The following is a 25009-nucleotide window of genomic DNA, read 5'->3' as shown; positions in this document are numbered from 1 at the left end:
CAATATTCATATCATTGTGAGTAGCTGCATTGCCCCCATAATATAGATGTTATGTTTCAAAAAAAAAAAACAAAAACAGTTATCCACTAGTGTACATTTAAATTGTTCCCCTTTTCTTGCTGTTACAAAAGATTATTGCAACAAACATTCCTATTGATAGATATATCTTTGTGCAAATGTGCAAGTTCTTTTTCAGTATTAGTTCCTGGAAGTAAAGCTGATAAGCTAAAAGGTTTGTCCACTGTCAAAATGCCCTCCCAAAATACTAACTCAGTTTCCCACTAGCCATGTATAAAAGTGACCAGTTTCCTACATGGGTTGACCTGGATCTTTTCTTCAAATTCTTCACCAATCAGGTTAGAGAAATAAAAAACCCTCTCGTTTACTTTTTGAGAACACAGTTAAATAATTTTTTTAGTCCTCTTCCTTGCATTAAAAAAAAAATCCTGTTTCATCTGTAGGAGATACTAAGGACATAATGTTGAGAAGTTACCTTTAAGCTGACAGTTTGCTTAATTTATACAATTGGTCTAAGTGACTAGCAGCAGAGCAAATTTTGAATTTGAAAGACTTAGCATGAAAAAAATCAGGAAAGGTGATCAAATATTAATTCTTCTTAGAGGATACTCTCAAGTAAACTGCATATTGTAGGTGAGGCATGACTATCAGAACTGAATGGGTAACCTGCTTCTAAATAATAAGCTGTTTTGCTACATAAAGCAACTAGAATGTGTTTAACATATTGCCTCCTCAGGTTTTTCTTTTACAGGTTTACCCATGTTTGACTTATTTGGGGTTTGGTTACTTAGTAGTTCAGTAAAAAGGTAAGTTTGTGGACTTTCCTGGTGACTCAGCCATAAGGAATCTGCCTGCAATGCCGCAGGTTCGATCCCTGGGTCAGGAAGATTCCCTGGAGAAGGAAATGGCAACCCACTGCAGTCTTCTTGTCAGGGAAATCCCATGGACAGAGGGACCTGGTGGGCTACAGTCCACGGGGTCACAAAACAGTCAGACATGACTCAGTGACAAAACAAACAAAAATGGTAAATACCACGAATTCGAGGGGAAATACAAATAGAAACTGATAAACAAAAATAAACAAAGGGGACCTAACTAAACTTAAAAACTTTTGCACAGCAAAGGAAACCATCTAAAAAAAAAAAAAAAGATAACCCACAGAATGGGAGAAAATATTTGCAAGTGAATTGACTGACAAGGGATTCATCTCCAAAATATACAAACAGCTCATGCAGCTCACTATCAAAAAAAAAAAAAAAAAATCCAACCCAATCTAAATAGGTGGAAGATCTAAACAGACAATTCTCCAAAGAAGATATACAGATGGCCAAAAAGCACATGAAAAGATGTTCAACCTCACTAATTATTAGAGAAACACAAATCAAAATACAAAAAGGTGTCACCTCACATCAGTCAGAATGGCCAGCATCAAAAAATAATAAATATTTTATTTAAATATTAAATACTGGATAGGTGCTGAGAGGTGAATACTGAAGAGGGTGCAGAGAGAAGAGAACCCTCCTACATTGTTGATGAAAATCTTAATTGGTTCAGCCACTATGGAGAACAGTATGGAAGTTCCCTAAGAAATTAAAAATAGAGCTACCATATGACCCAGCAATTCTATTCCCTAGCATATATCTCAAGAAAATCGTAATTTCAAAAGATACATGCACCCAATGTTCCTTGTAGCACTACTGGGGGCAGGCAGGACATGAAAGCAAACTAAATGTCCATCAGTGGATGACTGGATAAAAATGTGGTACATACACACAATAAAATATTACTCAGCCATTTAAAAGAACAAAATAATGCCATTTGCAGTGACATGGAAGGACCCAGAGACTGTCATACTGAGTGAAGTAAATCAGACAGAGAAAAACAAATCTTATATGATATTGCTTACATGTGGCATCTGCAAAGAACCAACTCATTGGAAAAGACCCTGATGCTGGGAAAGACTGAAGTCAAAAGGAGAAGGGGGCAGCAGAGGATGAGATTAGATAACATCACTGACTCAGCGGACAGGAATCTGAGCACACTCCTGGAAATAACGGAGGACAAAGGAGCCTGGCGTGCTGCATGCAGTCCATAGGGTCGCAGAGAGTCGGACACAACCTAGCGACTGGACAACAACATATGTGGGATCTGTAAAAAATGGCACAAATGATTTATAAAATCATTTATAAAAGAGAAATAGAGTTATAGATGTGGAAAACAAGCTTATGGTTACCAAGGGAGAAAGGGGGAGAGGAGGGATAAATTGGGAGATTGGGATTGACATATAGACGCTACTATATATAAAACAGATGGCCAATAAGGACTTACTGTATAAGCGCAAGGAACTCTACTCAATACTCTGACCGATATGGGGAAAATAATCCTAGAGAGAGTGGATACATGTATATTTGCAACCGAGTCACTTTGCAGTATAGCAGAAACACAACATTGTAAGTCAACTATACTCCAACGAAAATTAGTTTAGAAAAAGAAGCTGAAACAGGTTGTTAGCACAAGAAAAAGGAAGGCAGGGACACAGATGAGGGGTGTGTGCAGAGCACAGGTACGGCAATGAGCACACACGAATTACTGACGTCGGGGGAGGGATGCAACTTACACTGAAGTCCTAGGTACCAGCCACTGGGCGAAACCTGTGACACACACCTTCTCGTTTAACCCTCACAACCCTTCGAAATGCACGGAATTCATATCTGTTAAGTGAGAAAAAGGGTGCTAGAGAAACTGACCTAGGTGATTACCTACAAAGGGAAGCTTCTACCAGAACTTCTGGTTGTTTGGGGGACTTCCCCAGTAGTGCAGTGGCTATGACTCCAAGCTCCCAATGCTAGCGGCCAAGGTTCAATCCCTGGCCAGGACACTAAATCCTGCATGCTGCAACTAAGACTCAGAACAGCAAAATACGTATAAAGAAATAATTTTTTTAAAAAAAATAAGTTTTGGTTTTGGGGGGCTATTTTGTTTCAAATCCCACTTTCTCCCCCAGTGTTCCACAGCACTGGGAAAATCCTGGATTTGGAACGTCCAGGGCTCTTCCTGCCACCAGTGTCCCTCATGTTTCACTGAGGAGGACAAAGAAACAAAGACACGATAAAGTTAAAAAGAGAGCAGCCTCTATGTGAAAATGCGTGAGGTCTCAGAAATATGAATATAGGAACAAAGAAAATAAATTTTGTAATGAATAAATGAGACATTGAAGAAAAGTGCAAACTTGGAATTGTGTCCAGAAGAATAAAGGAAGTAGCACAAAACAATGGCATAAAAAGCAGACATTAACATATATACACTACTCGGCGCACACACACACACACACACACACACACAGATACTCCACAAGGACCCACTGTATAGCAAAGGAAACTCTACTCAACATTCTGTAATGATCTATATGAGAAAAGAATCTGAAAAAGAATGGATGTGTGTATATTTATAACTGAATCACTTTGCTTGTACACCTGAAACTAATACAACATCGTAAATCAACTAGACTCCAATATAAAATAATTTAAGTTTAAAAAATTAAGACTACAGAAAGAGACAAAAACACATTAGTCAAATGAAGAAATTTAAAGGTATAAAATGATAAATAGCTAGAAACAACAGAATTACAAAGCTGAACTTTTCAACCAAGAAACACTATGTTCAGCCCTTTAATCTTCACCTGTTCCTAAAGGAACCCATTTTCCATTGTAAGTATTCATTATGATATGCCACTTTCCACCCTTTTTAAATGCAGTGACCAAAATTGAACTCTCTCTTCAAATAAGGGCCACATCCACCCAGCGAGTTACAGGAGAATCTTAGTCACAGCCTGCTGACACTGTTTGTACTAACAGTTGATAACTTTAGAACTTTCATCCATTTGTTGCTCTCCAAGATCCTCATGGCTTCTGCTAAGTCTGCCAAAGTTTGTTCTGCTTTGTCTGTTCTTAACAACACTTCTGAGCTTAGAATGAGAGAAATCACAGAAAGTGTCTTAGAAAGATCCCCTAGCCTCACACACAGTGTAGGTTACAGCTCCAAGACATTCCAGCTGATGCATGTTTGAGTCAGAGTAATACCAACCATTGATCCATTGATTCTTACCTTCACGGACTTGCATGTGACTTGATAAATCAAATACATTCTAAATTTTTTTCTATGGAAAAAAAAAAGGAAATTGGAACACTAAGGCAGGGATGTTTAAAAACCAAAAGGAAGATGCTGTGGAGGAGAGATCACAATCAACAAGAGTGAGTGCCCAGAGTAGAAAAAGAAACGCAAGCCTAAGAAGGATGGGGTGGCTTTGTTCTACGTCCGTTGTATTCTTCCTTTGTTCCTTTGTGCCTGTCTTGTATCCATCTACCACTTCTTCAGGGGAAAATAGGCATAAATTTGAGACAGAAAAAAGGTAAGTAAATAGTAAAAGAAAGACCTGTCAACCAAAATTTTTAAATAAAGTGAAAATTAAATGGTAAATAAGAAATATGGAACATCATTCTCCCTCTCCCCTCACACCAACAAAATTTGTATATTCCTATTTATTATGCTCTTTATGACTTCCTTCTTTCATTTTCCTAATTTTCTGAACTTTTCATTTTTCAAATAATTGATATGAACCTGAGAAAAGAAATGAGTAAATAAAAAGTATAAAAATGAGAGAATAATGATGAAATCATCTGAATAGACCTTAAAACCTCTATATCAAGAGAATACTCACTGTATGAGAGGAATTTAGTTACTAAGTACCAGCTTAGTAACTAAGTAATACTAGCTGAATAAGTAATAGCTGAGGCCCTATCTCATGTTCACACTGGAACACAAGTCGAGATGGGAAGGTGATTTTCGGAATGGTCCATATAATTTATATTTTCATCCTCCTTGTTGACTAAAAGTAAATAAAAGTTCACTTCCCTAGGAAACCTTCCCTGCTGATGTGACCCTTTCCTGTATATGTATGCACACATATAGCACACACTCCTGGAAGGATGCAAACCTGCAACCCAGATGCCAAGATACCAAGCACAATTATATATGAGGAGTGAGAAAGGCAAGGAGCGATTTCACTTAGTACTTAATGTAAATCGATATTGCTTGTCTTTTTAAAGTCATTGAGTATAACTTCTGACATTCAAAACCAAGAATAAAGACAACGGCAAATGATGAAAAGCTAAGACATGAGAGGAGAATATGCAATGAGAAACTATAAAAAAGAAAGTAACAAAATCATCCGTTGGAGCTGTCTTTTACATCATCCCTTTTATCTCTTCTCCTGAATTTGTACATTTGAGGGGGACATGCCTCAGACTCCTGCTTGTATATTTTCTCAAACTTTATCTTTTTATACCCTCCTTGGGGAAAAAAACAGACAATGCTGACAACGATTTTAAAGAAAAGTGAGAAGCAACAGGTCACTGGATTAGACGAAAACCGTATGTTACACATGTCAACCACCGTGACTTATTCTTTAAACAGATCAATAGAAACAATCACTCACCTTTCTTCAAAGAGACTGCTGAAGTAACTCTAGCTCACTTATGGTAGCTTCTGTTTTGTTGACAAGTAATTAGAGATAGTAACAGATCATTTGTCAAACCCTCAATGACTAGGGTTCATGGCCTTGATATGCCTGAACCAATTTCTCAAGCAGTTTGAAGGCCTCTTTACCTTTGCCTGTTGAATCCATCCTTTGCAGCACTTCTCTTTTTCTCTAGATACCCTATTTTTTCCTAAAATACCATTTCTTTTTCTTAAGATACTGCTTTTATATCAATCATTCACTCCAAATCTTACCATCCCTCTCCCCTTCTTCATTAAAACCAACCCAAACTCCTCATGGGGATATCAGAAACCTTGTGGAATTTGCTCCCACCCTAACCATTCTTACCCCTGCTGCTGCTTAGCCACTAAATCATGTACAATTCTTTGCGACCCCATGGACTGTAGCCCACCAGGCTCCTCTGTCCATGGGATTTCCCAGGCAAGAATACTGGAGTGGGTAGCCATTCCCTTCTCCAGGGTATCTTCCCAACCCAGGGATCAAATGCCCATCTCCTGCATCTCCTGCTTGGCAGGCAGACTTTTTACCACTGAGCCCCCTGGGAAGCCCTCATTCTTACCCCATGGCTTCCCTATACCAACCCCATGTAATCTGCCGCATATTCTTCTCCTTGTCTTTTACTCACAAGGTACCCATTTGTAGGTCCATTTACTCAAGGGAATGTCTGGCCAAACTGATGGCTGGGGGGAAGACATCTGAAGAAAGCAAAGTTAAACTGAGATGTTTGTCGAGATATAAATAGAGTTCTTTTACTCAGCATCTCAGCACCTCCAGGACAATATCATCACTAAGATGGAACGTGACTGCAAGTCAGGCTCCGAAGTCAGCCAACCGGGTTCAAACATCAGCTCTACTCATTACAGTGTGACCTAGGGCAAGTTATTTTCCTCTCTCTGAACTTCAAATTCCTCACCCCCAAAATGGAGATACCTATACTCACCTGAGTTATGATCAAGATTGCTAGTTGTCAAATTATCAGGCATTCACTTTTCTCTAATAAATTTGATGCCATCATGTGACACAGAAATCTCCAGAATCTGTCCTTTACCTCAGGTACCATTCTCTGAAATGTGTATGTTCAGCCACTTCAGTCGTGTCTGACTCTTTGTGACCCCAGCCCACTGACTCTTTGTGACTGTAGACCACCATATCCCTCTGTCCATGGAATTTTCCAGGCAAGAATACTGGAGTGGGTTGTCATGACCTCCTCCAGGGCATCTTCCTGACCCAGGGCTCAAACCTGCATCTCTTGCATCTCCTGCTCTGGCAGGTGAATTATTTACCACTGCGCTATCTGGGGGGCTCATCCTCTGAATTAGTACCCTTAAACTTAAGCAATTACCTCTCTCTGGTGAGCATTTATATAGTCAAAATAATGTAAACGTATGTAACTAAGGTTTATAAACTTTGTTACTGATAATAAACTTTTTTCAGTTCAGTTCAGTTGCTCAGTCGTGTCCAACTCTTTGCGACCCCTTGGACTGCAGCACACTAGGCCTCCCTGTCCATCACCAACTCCTGGAGTTTACCCAAATTCATGTCCATTGAGTCGGTGATGCCATCCAACCATCTCATCCTCTGTCATCCCCTTCTCTTCCTGCCCTCAATCTTTCCCAGCATCAGGGTCTTTTCCAATGAGTCAGCTCTTTGCATCAGGTGGCCAAAGTATTGGAGTTTCAGCTTCAAAATTAGTCCTTCCAATGAACACCCAGGACTGATCTCCTTTAGGATGGACTGGTTGGAACACCTTGCAGTCCAAGGGACTCTCAAGAGCCTTCTCCAACACCACAGTTAAAAAGCATCAATTCTTCAGCACTCAGCATTCTTTATAGTCCAACTCTCACATCCATACATGACTACTGGAAAAACCATAGCTTTAACTAGACAGACCTTTGTTGGCAAAGTAATGTCTTTGCTTTTTAATATGCTGTCTAAGTTGGTCATAGCTTTTCTTCCAAGGAGCAGGCATCTTTTAATTTCATGGCTGCAGTCTCTGCAGTGATTTTGGAGCCCCCAAAAATAAAGTCTCCCACTGTTTCCCCAAAAAAATTTTTAAATCAACCTATTATCAAAGCATGGACTGAGTATAAGTACAGAAAAAGAATGGAAAAATTACTTTATGTGAGAAAAGTTAGGAGGGATAACCAAGAGAAAAGATTGGTAAAAGGGAATGCTATGATCACTGAACTGAGTATTTCTGTTCGGCAGACCAGGAAACACAAAAGTTTACATAATTGCTGAAGTCACAAAGGTAAGCAATGGAGTAACTCGGAGATGGGGGTGGTCAAAGTGAGTTAATTCCTCATCTACCATAGAATAAAATCAATAGACAATATCAAAAATTGAAAATCTGTAAGTAGTAATATAGTACATCATTTAGAGATAGGACACTAATACTAAAACTCTACAAAAAATAGTGAAGGAGTTAAAGAGAAAGAGGTAAAGAGGGCTAAGAGAGGGAATGACACTTTTTATACTAATTCTTCTATACTATTGTGTTTAAATTTTAACTGTTTTCAAAAACAAAATAGTGTAACTGAAAAAGATCTATTCACAATACCAACTAAAACCACAAGAATAACCTAACAAGAAACATGTACAATCTGCATGAAGAAAACCTTAATTCTAAAAAAAAAAAAAAAAAAGAAAACCTTAATTCTTCACTGACATAAAAGACCTAAATACAGTGCCTTCTACTGTGTTCCTGAAAGGGAGGGACTCAATGTCTTAATAGTGATGGTTCTGCTCAGTTAATTTATGAATGCAATGCAATTCCACTTAAAAAAAAAATCCCAACAAAATTATTCTTGGAACTAGACAGCCTACATCTAATCTTTATCGGGAATAGAAAAATACATAAAAAGAGTCAACATTTTTTGAATAAGAATGATGGAGAACTTGCCCTAACAGATAGTTCAAGAAACACTGACAGATCTGTGGATCACAATAAAGTATACAGCATCATGGACATCATCTTCTTCACTAAATAAGGAAGTAGCCCTTTTCTCCAAAAACAAAATTAAGTACCAAGAAATGACCCAAGACCTCCCTACTCTAATTTTAGCGGGACTGATTATGCAAGCAACATGACAGCACCGAGACAAATATCCTGCAACCTAAAAAATGTGGGGTTGGGGTTCTCTGAGATTCTTGGGGAAATAGTTTTTTGTTCTATGTAAAAGAAGAGCAGAGATTTCATTAGGCACAATTCTGTCTAGTGGACTAGAGATTGTAAACACAGTAAGAGGAGAAATGTTAGATTTCTTATAAGGCAAGTACCTACTTGTTGCTAATTTAGCTCAACTACAAGACCGTGACTAGATACACAGCATATGCAGAGGGGTAAGCCGTGCGAGCTCCAGGCCAGCGACGACCAGAGCAGAGGCCCCAGTGCGGACATCAGAGTCCAGAGATTTCTCCTAAAAGAACATCTAAGCTAAGAAACCTGAGTAGGGTCCACTGTATTCTCACCTGTTTACTGCAACAGCCTTCTGGTCTCTTTTGTTCTAGTCTCATCCCTCCCAGCTTTTCTCTAAACTGTTGTCAGAGAGATCTGAAATTCAAATCAGATTAATCTCTCCCCAGCTTATAATCATCGCTTTTTTTTTTTCTCGGATAATGCCTACATTTCTTAACTTGGACTATGAGGTCTTTATTGGCCCTTGCCTACTTCATCTTCAGTCCTTGCCTATTCACCTGATATAATCCTTCTTACCCTTCAAGGCTCAGTTCAAATGTCACCTCCAGAAATACTTTGCTGACTTCTCCAAGCTCAAGGTACCACTGGAATGCTCCTCTATTATGTAGCTAGTTATAGTGATATGAGCGTGTCTTTGCACTAGATCATGAGTTACTGGAAAATAGATTAATACTTTCATTCACTTTCATATCCACAATCAACACCTTGTATATAAAGTATGTATTTGGTATATTTGGTTATTATTTATTAGCAGTTAAGAATTACCCAAGAAACTCTCAATTTTCCCCTCCTTAAAAAAGGCCTTACACAAAGAATTCAAATGACACAAGATGAGAGAGATCATAAGTATCTAAATGTTTAGCATTTGCTAAAAGCAAAAATTTGTGTATTTCAAAAGAGTGGGTCTAGCCATTATCATCTGTGAATTGAGGGTCCGATTCTAGATACAGATCTGCTCCATGTCTTAGAAAAAATTGCACAATCTATTTTCTTCTCTTTAAAAAGGAGAAAGATTGCGATAATTTCTTCCTGCTCTAGGAATCTAGGGCTCACTCCTACTTTGACATCAGCCCTTCCATAAGCCATTCACACCATGCATGAACACTGCGGGCATGTAGGTTACACCAGGCCAAGGGGAAAATTAGTAGCAGATGGTACCAAGGTTCTAGGTCAAAGCGCTTTCGATTTGCACTCCAGAACAAATACAAATGCTCTTCAACTAAAGTAGACAAAATATGCATTGTCCTCATGTCCATGACTATCTCATTTTCCATACCTGTGATCATTTTCCATCTTTCAAATGCTTTCAGAGACATTATACCCATAATTCTTATAACAGTTTTGTGAAGTAAGCAAGAAAGCAGTATTCTCTCTTATTACTAAAGAGGATATTGGAATTCCTAGACATATTATAAAACACTTGCCTTACGTGCCCAAAGCTTGCTCTGGCTTCCGTTTTTATGCTGCACATCAAGTCCCTTACATATTCAGCATTGTTTTAAGAATCAATAAGATGCCTTCTAGTTTGGAGGTTTATAGAACCTGGCATTAAATTATGAGGCAAAGGATAACAATAATAATAATTCCCTGAGGATATGCACAATGTAGGAACAAACAGGAGTTTTACACTTAATAGACATTTTAAGACTAAGGATATATGGTCAAAACTCAGGTTTCTGCTCTTTGGTCTTCCTGGCTCTGAATGAATATTTTTCAACTTTGTATCCTCATAAATTGAAATCACTTCCACTAACATTACTGTTTAATAATGCAACTCAGATTTCATGAGAATTCAGAGTCTATTAATTTCCACACACTTGGAAATGGAGTTGATCTATATAATTTAAAAGGCTCCACTTAATAATGATATGAAATTCAAAAGATTTATTCTTAAAAAGTCTTGCTACCCACTAAGATTATTTTAATACCAAGACAGACAGTCAATAAAGAAAATTTTTCACTCAGTAAAATAAATCATTAAAATGAATAACTGAAAATCTATTAAGTAAAATATGAAGTATATGCTCATTAAGAAAAACATCTAGTAAAACCATCTGTATGTGACTACATCTACCTTCAAACAGACACCTTACATGTGTCAATTTTAAAAGCTTATCTGACTAGAAAAATTCATTCACATTTCCATTATGTTTAAGAATTAATGCTTAACTTTAACTTTCATCTTAAAGATTACTTCATGTGATAAAAGTAATAGAAGTCATTTTCATCCTTACTTTCACGATGTAGAAAGTATGACAATTCTGATAGTATGCCCTACCATTCAACTGACTCCCACATTCTGCATATGAAAGTTTCCAAACATATTAAAAGATAAAACTCTCAATGAAAAACCCTTCTGATAAACTGCATACTGAGTAAACCAAATCTTACCCTATTTCTGTGTAAAAGCTCTTTCTTAAGTCCTAGAAAAGTCAGTTCCACTCAGAAAAACCTCAGCCACAGTTTAATTCACATTCTGAATAAGAAGCAAGCATCCCTGTGAACTTGGCACATTGAAGTTGATACCATCAACTAGCAACAACCTCGAGACAGGCTCTCAGATGGAGCACTCAAATGATAAAGTTACATTTGAGTGGCCGCACATGAATAATCTTAAATGACAGATAAATTTCAGTTTCAAGATAAGTTTAGAAGACATTTCCTGACATGTCATTTATTCTGTCTGACCAGGCAGGAACATTTCTTATAATTCAAAAACAATCTCCATGTATTTCAAATTCCTGATCTCCTAACTCGTACTTTAAGATCTTTCTCTCAGCCAGGGAGCTGACAAACAGGCTCTGAAAACATGATACATGGATTCTGCCTCCATTTTATCCATGCTGAATGCTTATGCCATTTCATTCCGAAAGCTAATTATTTTCACTATTCATGACTTTCTTTAACTGATACAAATTGGGAATGATTCTGTCCAGATTATTGTAGGAAGTTAAAACAGAGCTTTATACCTCATTATTCAAACTGAAGAAGCCTACACAATGTTTACATTAAAGCCAATTGTTTGTAAGTATCAGACAAATGAGATTTTTAAGTATGTCTGTTTCCTTGACTTATAACCAAAGAATACAAACAGTTTTGTCACTGACCACTTTATTATAATGATACACTTCCAATTTGTCAGCATGCAAATTTACCATTATAAAAGTACACACTGTCAAGAAAAGACTTCTCAAAAATACTGTTACCTTTTCATCCCACATTGAAATATAATATCTCAAATATGTTGTCAAGAGTTCAAATGAATCTTTAAACATGAAATAAAATAAGACATGTACAGCATCTTTTACTAGGACTATTACGCTTACCTTAAAATGGGTAGGACGACTTACCTTTTTCTGGACTTAAGTTTTTATACACTTCAAGGTCTGCCATTAAATTTAATATTGTTACACATTATTGGCAAGAGCAGTAAAATTTCTCTCTTAAAGGCAAAGCCTTTTCCTGATACACATCTCCAAAAAGGAAAGAGGCAAAAAAAAAAAGGCAAAGAAATCCTTAGCAGTCCCAAGAACTTGACTCATGCAGCCCTTAATGGTATGAGGGGATCTTCACAATTCAGGCTTTACAAGGTGGAAAAATAAATCCATGAGATGTGAGTAGAGAACTTTGTCTCAAAGTGAAAAGCACAGTCAGATAAGAACACTGCAAGCATCTGCCCAGGGCTGCCGCGATTGTGGGAATGCAGGCGCTGTGGCTACTTTGGGTATGAGATATGCATGCTTAGTGCAGCGCTTACAGCCCTCAAGGCATTATGCACCTTTAATGTCTGGCAAGTGTAGGTCTTTAAGCATCAAAGAAACCCTCCTCACCTATAGAGGCCATTGAGAAACACTGATTACCATGGTAGTGACGCAGGCTGAATGCAGAAAATGAATGCAAACACAGAGAGAGACACAGAAGCACACACACAGACACGCACACTCGGAAGCAAACCTCGCTCCATTCGAGGCAAAAAAAACACACAAGCCCCTAGCAATAAGCTACATGTGGTCCTCTACGCCGCACACTGCGTTTGTGCTGCTCAGGTTAAGCACATACAGACTGATGGTGCTGAAGCTTTTCCTTGATTTCTGTCCTGATTTCACAGAAGAGACTGGAATGCTTCCAAGTTTGAATGAGGCTACGGTTATAAAATACTGGGGCAATGAGGGTACTTCTCAGGTAAAAAGCATATCCCTGTGGGTAAGGCAAGTAGCATGAATGGGTCTGAAAAAGCCAGTTTTTAGTGAATGAACCAGCATGTTATCAGAGGACAATTTTCCCTCAAGTATACATAAGCATCATTTGCATGTTTTAATCAACTTCTTCACAGAGATAGGTAGACTGACAGCTAGATGTTTCAAAAACAGGTTACTGCAGTCCTGTGTTTAAACTTGCAACTAGGTCTCTCCATCCTGAGGATTAACCCCCTTACTCCCAGAATCCTCTATCGAATATCAACCCCTCTTACCATTTTCTTGTCCCCAGCTTCAGACGTGGTCCCTGAGATTCCCAGCATCTCCTGTGCCAGTGTCAGCCCCTAACTCCATTCTCATCAGGACCACCCAGCCCAGACTGCTAACCTACCCCTCCCTCCTCTAAGATGCTACTCTCTACCCCAGGACCTGGTCACCCCCCTCCTCTAAGATGCCACTCTCTGCCCCAGTACCCTGGTCAAACCCCTCCTCCAAGATGTCACTCTCTATCCCGTATCTGGTCACCTGTTTCCCAACTGGCATACATTTCAGCCAATTTGCAAACCCCACTAAAAGTGAAAGTGTCTGTCACTCAGTCTTGTCTGACTCTTTGCGACCCCATGAACCATAGCCCACCAGGCTCCTCTGTCTGTGGAATTCTCCAGGCAAGAATACTGGAGTGGGAAGGATCTCCACTCCAGGGGATCTTCCCAACCCAGGGATCAAACTCAGGTCCCTCACATTGCAGGCAGATTCTTTACATCTGAGCCACCAGGGAAGCCTGCACTATTTACTCTTAGATACTCTTGAGAAATTTGAATTTCAAAGGTTTGTGGGGGTACACAGGATTCAAATATCCTTCCGGCAAGATTTTATCTGACATGTATATATACACTACTATACACAGCAGCAGTTAAGAGTTTAAGAGTATAGGTTTACCTAGGTTCAAATCCTAACTCTGCCACCAATTAGCTGTGTGACCTTGGGCAAGTTACTTAAATTCTCTGCTCCTTGGTTTCCTTATTTGAACAATAAGCATATTAATAGAATATTAATTGCAAAATGTTCATACATAAAAACGCTTAGACTCACAACTGTTTCATATTATCATTGTTATGCTACTGTTATTAGTCTTTGAAATCCTTTACATTAACCCAGTAAACCACTGGATTTCATTGTTTAACATTAACTAACCAGCACTTTGAACACACAATGCCATCCCAAAATTTGAGATATCTCAGAAATACTTCTGTCAAATAATTCAAATGATTAATTCTCCTAGATGGGCTTCCCAGGTGGTGCCGGTGGTAAAGAACCCACCTGCCAATGCAGGAGACCGGGGTTCAATCCCAGGGTCGGGAAGATTCCCTGGAGGAGGGCATGGCAACCCACTCCAGCATTCTTGCCTGGAGAATCCCATGAACAGAGGAGCCTGGCGGGCCACCAGCAGGCTGCAGGGTTGACTAAAGTGACTTAGCACACACGCATGTACAATACTCCTAGATAATCTTCTACAAAAAGACAGTGATGTCTCCATAACACAAAACTGGTGCCATGTGATGGATTTCTAATTCCTTTAGCTCCCTAAAACCAAAGCTATCCGAAAAGCAAAAGGCATCTTCAGGTCAATTTCCTACTCAATCCAGGAAAGAAATGGATACCAAAGTGGTCCCAAGGCAGGCTTGGAAAACCTTTCTTTTCTTCCTTACAAAATCTCCCATGGCATTCTTGTGATGCCAAGAGAAGGGTGGGTCAGGAGAGGGGAGGGAGCCAACTGTTCCTCACCCTCCTCATCAAAGGAATCTTTTTCTCCCCACACGTTCTCCGCCCCTCTCATGCTCAGAGCTCCCTAGGCTTTTCCTAGAGAAGCTTGGGTTTATGTTAAATATGGAGCTTAACACCGCAGCAAAGGGCAGGGCCCTGGGTTTATCCTGAACGGCTCTGGGGCGTCCTCAAGAGCCAAGCCAGACACTAATCTGAGTGCTCAGAGGTTTCATAAGGCAGGTAGATGGGCTTTTAAAAAACAGTCATGGCCCGTGAGTAAACATTTGATCACCAAGGAACACTTACAGATTTGAGAGCTCAGAAATATCCATTCCTTATTAAATATCAAATATTTCAGCAGCAGCAAATAACCTTCTGTTATTTGCCCATTCAAAAAATCATAAAACAAACACCTGTTCTAAGGTCAGCAGGGGCAGTGGGTGAATAATACATCACCCCTGATTAGTCCCCCAGTATTCTCCTAGCAGAAGGTCACAGATGATGTCAAGTCTAGGATAACACACCTTGGGGGGTGGGGAGTGGTGCTTCCTCTGATGGACAACCTCAACAACCAGACAGCTTTAGAATCTCTAACTTCTTAACTAAAACCCTCATTTGAAAAGATCAGGGTTATTTCGGCTTAGTTCTAGCACAATACTTGGCATATAGTAAGTATGTTATAAATTCTCACTAGCTTTCTCCTTTATATTTAATTTTTATTAGAGTATAGTTGCTTTAAAGTGAATCAGCTACACATACACATATACGTGACCTTTTTTGGATTTCCTTCCCCTTTAGGTGACCACAGGGCACTAACGTTCCCCGTGCCAGGCAGTAGCTTCTCCTTGTGTGTGTCTGGTGCTCAGTCATGCCTGACCCCCTGCAACCCATGGACTACAGCCCAGCAGGCTCCTCTGTGGAGTTTTTCAGGCAAGAACACTGGAGAGAGTTGCCATTTCCTATTCCAGATCTTCCCAACCCAGGGACCAAACCCAAGTCTCTTGCGCCTCCTGCATTGGCACATGCATTCTTCACTCCTGTGCCACCTAGGAAGCCAGGTTCTCACTAGTTTTCTAGTTTATACGTAGTATCAATAGTGTATAAAATCATTCAACCGAATATAGAATTATCTCTAGCAAATCAGGTCAAAAAGAAAAGTGTCTCTGTGTTCAGCTTCTGAATTTACAAGCAGTGACAGATCTGAAGCCCCGTCTGATGGCATTTTCCTCATCCTTCACATCTGAGTTTTGATTTCTTAAAGGAACATCACAGAGAAACAGGTTAATGCCCGGGCTTCAAAGTCAGGTGGAGGGAAGTCCAAGTCCCAGCTTTCTCCTCTACTCACTGTGTGACCCTGGGCACAGTGCCCAGGAAGTTATGGGCATGACCAGTCAAATCTGAATTTCAGATAAACAACAAATAACTTTTTAGTATAAGTATGTCCCATGAAATATTTCCTGTATTTTATCTGTTAGAATCTGATCACCCCACTGAGAAGGCCTCTCTAAACCTCTGAGCATAAATATCCTCTTCCGATGACTATAGTACCCAGCTCATAGGGCATTTCTATGAAGTAGATGAGCTAGTACAGGCCAAGGGCCAAGTCCCCATGCCTAAACAAATACACATTCGACAGTTACAAGTTAAGTAGCCACTCCAATCACTGGTTTAGTCTAATGTCATTTAATCGAGTCACATGCAGACGGTATACTCTCTCTACACCACAGTCTCACAAGTTCATATAACTGTGAATCTAGACCAACTCTAGGCAAAAGCATGGCCAGTATTTGCCCTGCGACTCCCAAGTCCAACTAGAAAAGCTCCGACACAAACATGGGAGCCAAATCACTTCGTGAGTCAATGATTATAAAAATTATTGTTCACCAAAGACCATGACACAAGCATGCCCTTCTCTAAATCTACATGAAACTTCTGCAGGGAGATAGAGAAAGACCCTGGAGACATATACAGGTTGGACAAGATGTGTTAAAACAAAAATTCAAACCCAAGCCAACTCTAGACCCAGGCCCTTTCCACCAGCTCCATGCTTCAGACCTGCAAGATTTCAGACCTACCACCAGAATTCCTTGCTTTTCCCAGTTAGAAAATATTCCCACAAAATGCCAGAGTTGTATGGGCCTCTGGCATAAGAACACAGAGATGCTTAAAAAGAAAAATAGCCTATAAAACCCAAAATGAAAAGTGTCAGCCATTCGGTCCTGTCTGACTCTTTGCGACCCCATGGACTGGAGCCCGCTAGGCTCCTCTGTCCGTAGGATTCTCCAGGCAAGAATACTGGAGTAGGTTGCCATGCCCTCCACCAGGGGATCTTTCCAAACCAGGGGTCATTCCTGGGTCTCCTGCATTGCAGGCAGATTCTTTACTATCTGAGCCACTAGAGAAGCCCAAAATAATCCCAAATTACCATTCAATGTTTAAAGCCTATTCAATTTTCTTCAAGATGCAAAGTAGCACGGAAGTAAGTGGAGAGCAGACGTGGCTTCACAGTGTAAGAGCTTCCCGGTGGTGAGCAGCCAGAACCTTCCACAGACCCTGTCCTCCGGCCCTCCCCTCAAAGCACCTAGGCAGCCTGGTGGAAAGGGGATTTCAGAGAACCGTCACTCACTGCTGAGGAACCGTATACACTGAGAGCACAAATCTAACAAACTGAATGAAGCGAGTCACCTGGCAAGATGCGGTGAGATTCCTAAAAATGTCTGTACTTATTTAGCCAATAATCGTTATAGAGCTTCCCTGCTGGCTCACTGGCACAGAATCTACCTGCAAAGGTAGATCCACAGACAGAGGATGGGATGGCTGGATGGCATCACTGACTCAATGGACACGAGCTTGAGCAAACTCCAGGAGACGGTGAAGGACAGGGAAGCCTGGCGTGCTGCAGTCCATGGGGTCGCAAAGAGCCAGACACGATTTCGTGACTGAGCAACAACAATGCAGGAGACACAGGTTCGATCCCTGGTCTGGGAAGATCCCACAGGCCACGGAGCAACTAGGCCCGCGCACCACAACTACTGAGCTTGTGTCCCACAACTACTGAAGCCCAAGTGCCCTAGAGCCCGTGCTCCACAACGAAAGAAGCCATCCCAGCGAGAAGGCCACACGGCTCAGCTGAGCACAGCCCCTGCTCTCCACAACTGCAGGATAGCCCACACAGCGACAACGATCCGGCACAGCCAATAAACAATCATTCCAGCTACAGAGCAGTCTTAAAGCAATCACCAGAGATATAAAAACCTATGTACAAGGATATTTCCTTAGCATTAGTTATAACAGTGAACAAGTAAATCTAAATCCCTATCAACAAAAGAAGAAAGAGAAAGAAAGTGAAGTTGCTCAGTTGTGTCCGACTCTTTGTGACCCCATGGACTGTAGCCTACCAGGCTCCTCCATCCATGGAGTTTTCCAAGCAAGAAGTACTGGAGTGGGTTGCCATTTCCTTCTCCAGAGGATCTTCCTAACCCAAAGATCAAACCCAGGTCTCCCGCATTGCAGGCAGACGCTTTACCATCTGAGACACCAGGGAAGCTCTGCCTATCAACAAGGGAATGATTAAATATATATTCATGCTTTGGAATACTATCTAGCCATTAACAATACTTTTAAGACATGGCTATTACCTAGAGAATGCTTGACAGTCTATGTGGTAAAAGGACCCAGATATCTGAGTTTAATTATGTAAGATATATGTGTATAGAAATAAAGAATAAAAGACTAGAAAAAATATGTGGAAAAGATTAACAGTAAGATTTCCAGGTGTCATTCAATGCATGAGACAGGGCGCTCAGGACCGAAGCACTGGGATGACCCTGAGGGATGAGATGGGCAGGGAGGTGGGAGGGGGGGTCAGGATTAGGGACACATGTATATCTATGGCTGATTCATGTCAATGTATGGAAACAACCACTACAATATTGTGAGGTAATTAGCCTCCAATTAAAATAAATCAATTAATTGAAAAAAAGATTTCTAGGTGTTATTTTCTTCTAAACTTGAACCATAATTTTTTAAAGCTAGCATTTCTTTCTTTTATTCAGAAAAAAAATAAGATTTTTTAAAGTGCAGCCAATTTAGTAGCACTCAACTGGGGGGAGATAATCCTTTCCCAGTGGTGTGTTAAACAATGGAGAACTTTGAGGATTACTAACATTTCTGAAGCACTTACTACCTTTCAGACACTGCTCTTAGCAGTGTCTTATTCGAGCCTGACAATGTCCCTAGAAGTGAATTTGGTATTATCCTTTCTCTAGCTTCAGATGTGGAGACGGAGGCAGAGAGAAGCAATTTTCTGAGCTGGTACCGCAGATGAGTGATAGACATAGGCTTTGAATGCCCAGAGTCTGTCTCTAGACCCAGTAATCTTCTCCAGACAAGGCAGCATGGAGATCTTGAGCATGTCATTTACATCCTGCTGCCTGTTTTTTCATCTGGAAGCCTCATGGAACAGTAAATAGAGCTACTGGAGCCTAACTCCTTTCAGGAAATTTCACTGTGCGCTCAACTACACAGGAGACCTAAAATCCTCAATATCAGTCATATGGCAAAGTCACATATGTAAATACACAAAGACATGAAACCTCAAAACAAGAATTCTACACATACATTCAAACCAAAAGAGCTAGACGTGGGGAAACTCCCAAGCAGATGTCTTATGGAGGTGTTCCCAGGAGGAACAAACACATTTGCTTCCACAAACTAGAGGATGCCTCCCACTACAGCATTATCCTGTCTGAGCCCCCTGGCTTGGCCCCAGACTGTTGTTCCCAGTCATCCTGGGGACACTGGGTACCAGTACTTCATCAAAATCCCCTGACTACTCAGGGCCTTCTGTACTCAACTAGATGTCCTGAGCAGTGTCTGGCTTTGAAGTAGAAGCAGTACCATCCCATTTCTTGGCCTATGTGAATCACAGAGACTAAAAAAAAAAGTTAGCCAATGGAAGGATAGAGACTTTGCCTCTGAGTATCTATTAATCTAGGGGGTGGCACTGAAAACCTGCTCTCAGTTTATATTTACAATGGACTCAACTCACTAGATTAAAGCTTATGCAGTCACTGCAAATTTGGAGTTAAATGGATTAAAAGAGTAGAGATCATACATCAATTCAAACAACCAGCACAGTACATGCCTGTGGTCTATTCATCACCATGCATTTGAGGGACTCGCCTTTATGTAAAGGCTTAGAAAACACTGTCAGGACTATGATGAAAAAATTGCTAGAACTTTTGCCTCCAGTCCCACCGAACAAAAGGAAATGCTACCATGAGTTCATTTTTCAAGGGAGGCGTTAAGGTGCTCCAGAGACGAAGGTCTACACAAAGTACCTATAGGCTCAATAATAACGTCATGCTCTTCCTGCACACCATGGGTACGTGCTTAACATGGGTACGCGCTAGACAACGCAGTGTAACCAAAAACTTAAACTGCAAACACAGTACACAACAAAAATTTCAGCTAAGGGTAGAGAAAGACCTGGAGGTTTCCATTCAGTGCCTATTAAACTAATACTAAAAACTAATACTGAAAATGGCAGAAACAAGGGTTTCAGACATCAGGTTTAATTAACATAGCTGTTTATTCATCATTGGAGAGACTGATATAGAACATGCCCTATAGATCACACACGCTTTTCAAATAAACCAATTTGGACTTGCCCTACAGTAAATCCTGACATACCTCAGTAGGAAGCAATTATTACACATTTTTAAACATCTGAATTCCAAAACAAAGTATTACCCATATTTAATTTTGCTTTGTTTCACAGGACAGAAAAAAGCCACCCTTTAGCCAACAGTTCTTTGAAATGATGCTTCCTTGATGATTTATTGACCTCCTCTTAAAGACTTGGCTTTAAAAGAAAATTCTCATTTTTTTTGAGAGAGACTTGACTCTTTATGGGTTATGTCACTTTAAATTTTATAGGTTAGTATAAAAATTTATAAGTACATCACTGTCAATTTGATGACGGTGTCAATATAATTCAGGATAAAATCCCTGGTAGGCCCAAAGCTCAATTTGAGCTTGAGCTATCCATGAAAACAACTGAGACCTCATGGGCAGGATTTTATCCCCAGGCCCTGGAAGAAAGCAGCCAGTGACTGTGTGTACAGCACTTGAGCTGCTTTTGGTAGAGACTCAGGAAGTGTGAAAATCCAATTGACATTTGGGTTTCATGAACTCATATCCAGATATAAATAAAGGTACCCGGACTTCATAAATCAGCATCAACTGTTTAGATATCAACCATCAGTTCTGATCAGTGCTAATTATAACATTAACAGAGGGGAATTAACCAGAGATAGGTAGGCACACGGGACTCGCTAATGGTTGTTGACAGTGACATATATTAAAACAAATATCTACCCTGCGGGCTGACGCGTTAATTAAATTCTCAAGGCTGAAGTAGTGACATATTCAACCTCCCCCGTAGCACTCGCAAAGAACCTGTACCTTGAACAGAGAAGCGCCTTTACCTTCTCCCTGGGGGGAAGAGCTGGACACCCGGAATATAAAAGTCTAGAAGAAGAAACACTAGGTGCTTATGCTCTCCAGCTAAGGACTGTTTTCTTACATGATGACCACGCTCGCGCATATCTGATATTTAAAAAAAAGGAAGTATTGCCATGCTTCAATTTGACATCTCTGGGTCTAATAAAAGGTAATATTATCTCCCAAGCCTGGCTTGGCTTACAGCCAGTTGAAGAAGGATTACAGTATGTGTGTTCAAATGGGAGGCACACGTGGTCATCATCATGCAACTGCCTTATGTGGTGATACTGAACCTCTGAACTCCACAGACTGGTCCCATGAGGAAAGCAGACACAAAGACAACTCTGAGGAGAGAGGAGCAGGGGGAGGGGGGAAAGGAGATTTTAGAGTAAGAAACAACCTCCTTCAACAAAACTGGGTCATTTGTAGAGATGTGGATGGACCTAGAGACCTCAAACAGAGTAAAGTAAGTCAGAAAGAGAAAATCAAATCCTGTATAATATCGCTTATATGTGGAATCTAGAAGAATGGGAGAGATGAATTTATCTGTAAAGTAGAAGTAGAATCACAGATGTAGAGAACTTACAGGTACCAAGGACGAAAGGGGAAGTGGGATGAACTGGAAGACTGGGATTGACATATATACAAGACCATGTGTAGAATTGATAACTAATGAGAACCTACTATACACCGCAGGGAAACTGTACTCAATGCTCTGTGGTGACCTAAATGGGGAGGAAATCCAAAATAGAGGGAATATGTGTATCTGTGGCCTTCCCTGGTGGCTCCGTAGTAAACAACCCACCTGCCAATGCAGAAGACGTGGGTTCGATTCCTGGATCAGAAAGATTCCCTGGAGAAGGAAATGGCAACCCACTCCAGTATTCTTCCCTGGAGAAACCCATGGACAGAGGAGCCTGGAGGGCTACAGTCGATGGGGTTAAAAAAAAGAGCCAGATGCATCTTAGGTACTAAACAACAACAACAAATATGTATAGCTATATTGTGTGGATCACAATAAACTGTGGAAAATTCTGAAAGAGATGGGCATACCAGACCACCTGACCTGCCACTTGAGAAACCTGTATGCAGGTCAGGAAGCAACAATTAGAACTGGACATGGAACAACAGACTGGTTCCAAATAGGAGAAGGAGTACGTCAAGGCTGTATATTGTCACCCTACCTATTTAATTTATATGCAGAGTACATCATGAGAAACGCTCAGCTGGAAGAAGCACAAGCTGGAATCAAGATTGCCGGGAGAAATATCAATAACCTCAGATATGCAGATGACACCACCCTCATGGCAGAAAGTGAAGAAGAACTAAAGATGAAAGTGAAAGAGGAGAGTGAAAAAGTTGGCTTAAAGCTCAACATTCAGAAAACTAAGATCATGGCATCCAGTCCTATCACTTCATGGGAAATAAATGGAGAAACAGTGGAAACAGTGTCAGACTTTATTTTTGGGGGGCTCCAAAATCACTGCAGATGGTGATTGCAGCCATGAAATTAAAAGACTCCTTGGAAGGAAAATTATGACCAACCTAGACAGCATACTAAAAAGCAGAGACATTATTTTATCAACAAAGGTCCATCTAGTCAAGGCTATGGTTTTTCCAGTGGTCATGTATGGATGTGAGAGGTGGACTATAAAGAATGCTGAGCGCAGAAGAATCAATGTTTCTGAACTGTGGTGTTGGAGAAGATTCTTGAGAGTCCCCTGGACTGCAAGGAGATCCAACCAGTCCATCCTAAAGGAGATCAGGCCTGGGTGTTCATTGGAAGGACTGATGTAGAAGCTGAAATTCCAATACTTTGGACACCTGATGACTCATTGGAAAAGACCCTGATGCTGGGAAAGATTGAGGGCAGGAGGAGACGGGGATGACAGAGGATGAGATGGTTGGATGGCATCATCGACTAGATGGACATGGGTTTGGGTGGACTCCGGGAGTTGGTGATGGACAGGGAGGCCTGGCGTGCTGCCGTTCATGGGGTCACAAAGAGTCAGACACGACTGAGCGACTGAACTGATAACTGATTTACTTTGCTGTAGACACTAACACAATATTGTAAAGCAACTACACTGCAATAAAAATGTTTTTAAAAAAGATCAAACCCTTAAAAAAAAATATTGACCACTGTCACAAGGAAGAATGTGATCAGCAAAAAAAGTAAAGAAACCACCTCCTTCTATACAAAGTTCTTCTTAGCGCAAAGAGTTGAGAGCAACTCAGGTGCCCAGAATACAGAGTCAGTAGCCACAAAAGCTCAGGCATGAGAGAGCAGCCACATGTCTGGAAAGTCTCTCACAGGCCAACCCAAGCCAAGGCCGGGCTCAGGAGGGGCCAGAGCCAAGGCTCCTTCAGCACAGAATGCTGGTTTCAGGGCTGTCGGCCTTTGTGCAGCTGACCAGACTCTCCACAGAACAGGAAGCTAGTCTCTGGAGGAGCCAGATGGGCATTAAACTCCTTGAAGGACAGGATAGGAGATGCACTCCCCTGAAAGTCTAACCCTGTAATGGCTGGGGAGGGCATTCTCATAACATAATGTGCTATCACCTGTCAGCAGAGAGACATCACCCTTCTTTCTGGAAGAAAACCAAAGTAAGAGATGGCGCTGGCTCCTCTGGTAACAATTATCATGTTACAACACACAGCACTGTCACAGCAGTCTCAGTTCCTAACCCAGGTGACTCCACAGAAATGAAAACTCGACTCCTCTGTCTCCTTCTTGATGAGATAGAAAGTCACTTTTGTCTCAACTCCAGCGGCACATTTTTCACACGTATTTTGCTGTCTCCCTTCCCCAAGTCATATAACTTTACTTCTTTAGCCTTTTTCCTTATCTTACTTTCCTCAACAATGATACTAACATTATTTTTCTGCCTGATAGCCATCCTGACAGGTAGGCGGGACACAGCGTGGAGAGGAACATAACGTAGGCTCCTTGAGAGCCGGAATGGTGTCTGCCTTGCTCACTGATGTATCCCTGGGCCTAGAATGGACCGGGCCTAACAACACCAAGGAGGTCTGAGCAGGAAGAGCCACGTGAACGTAGGAATTCAGGTTCCAAGAGCTCTCCAATTCCCAGGCAGACGTTGGGAATGAAGCAGGACCTGGACTGGAGAGGATGACAGCGTGTGAGCGTAGTCGCTCAGTCATGTCCAGCTCTTTGTGACCCCACGGACTGTAGCCCACCAGGCTCCTCCATCCACGGAATTCTCCATGCAGAAATACTGTAGCGGGTTGCCATTCCCCTCTGCAGGGGATCTTCCCAAACCAGAGATAGGACCCAGTCTCCTATATTGCAGGCAGATTCTTTACCACCTGAGCCACCAAGAGGGACTCTGAAAGCCAGAAGCATGAAGGAAACCAGCTGCTGGAATTGTGATACGCAGTAAGGGTGAATGAGGAAGTGACCACGGGCAGCCTTTTTCCTACAAACATGGCAGAAGGTTAATATAGAAACTACTCATAGGCAGTTCCTTTGAGACAAAAATCAACAACTTATTTAAGTTTCCCAAATGGCCTTCTAGTTAACACTTTACCCCAGGAACTTAGCATGAAAGAGAGAGCCTGTGGTACCAAAAAGAAAGTAGAATACCTAAGGAGAAAAACAAAAAGGACAGGCCAAGTCCACATCAAGAAATATCACCGTGCAGGGAGAGTTGCAGGCATGGAGTAGTTGGAAGCGATGTGACAACCACTGGACATGGGATCAAAAAAACCTGAGGCTGGACCTTCCCTGGTGGTACAGTGGCTAAG

General features: G+C 41.0%; 1 protein-coding gene across 3 annotated transcripts in view; it reads right to left on the bottom strand.

Annotated features, from left to right (window-relative positions):
• The window catches only part of PLCH1 (phospholipase C eta 1), a 227446-nt gene that overhangs the window by 158295 nt on the left and 44142 nt on the right, over positions 1-25009 (bottom strand). The window lies entirely within an intron of this gene.

Source organism: Cervus canadensis, chromosome 7 (assembly GCF_019320065.1).
Source record: "Cervus canadensis isolate Bull #8, Minnesota chromosome 7, ASM1932006v1, whole genome shotgun sequence".
Classification (NCBI taxonomy): Eukaryota; Metazoa; Chordata; class Mammalia; order Artiodactyla; family Cervidae; genus Cervus; species Cervus canadensis.
The sequence above is the reverse complement of the archived record's forward strand: the minus strand, read 5'-3'. Positions and strand labels throughout refer to the sequence as shown.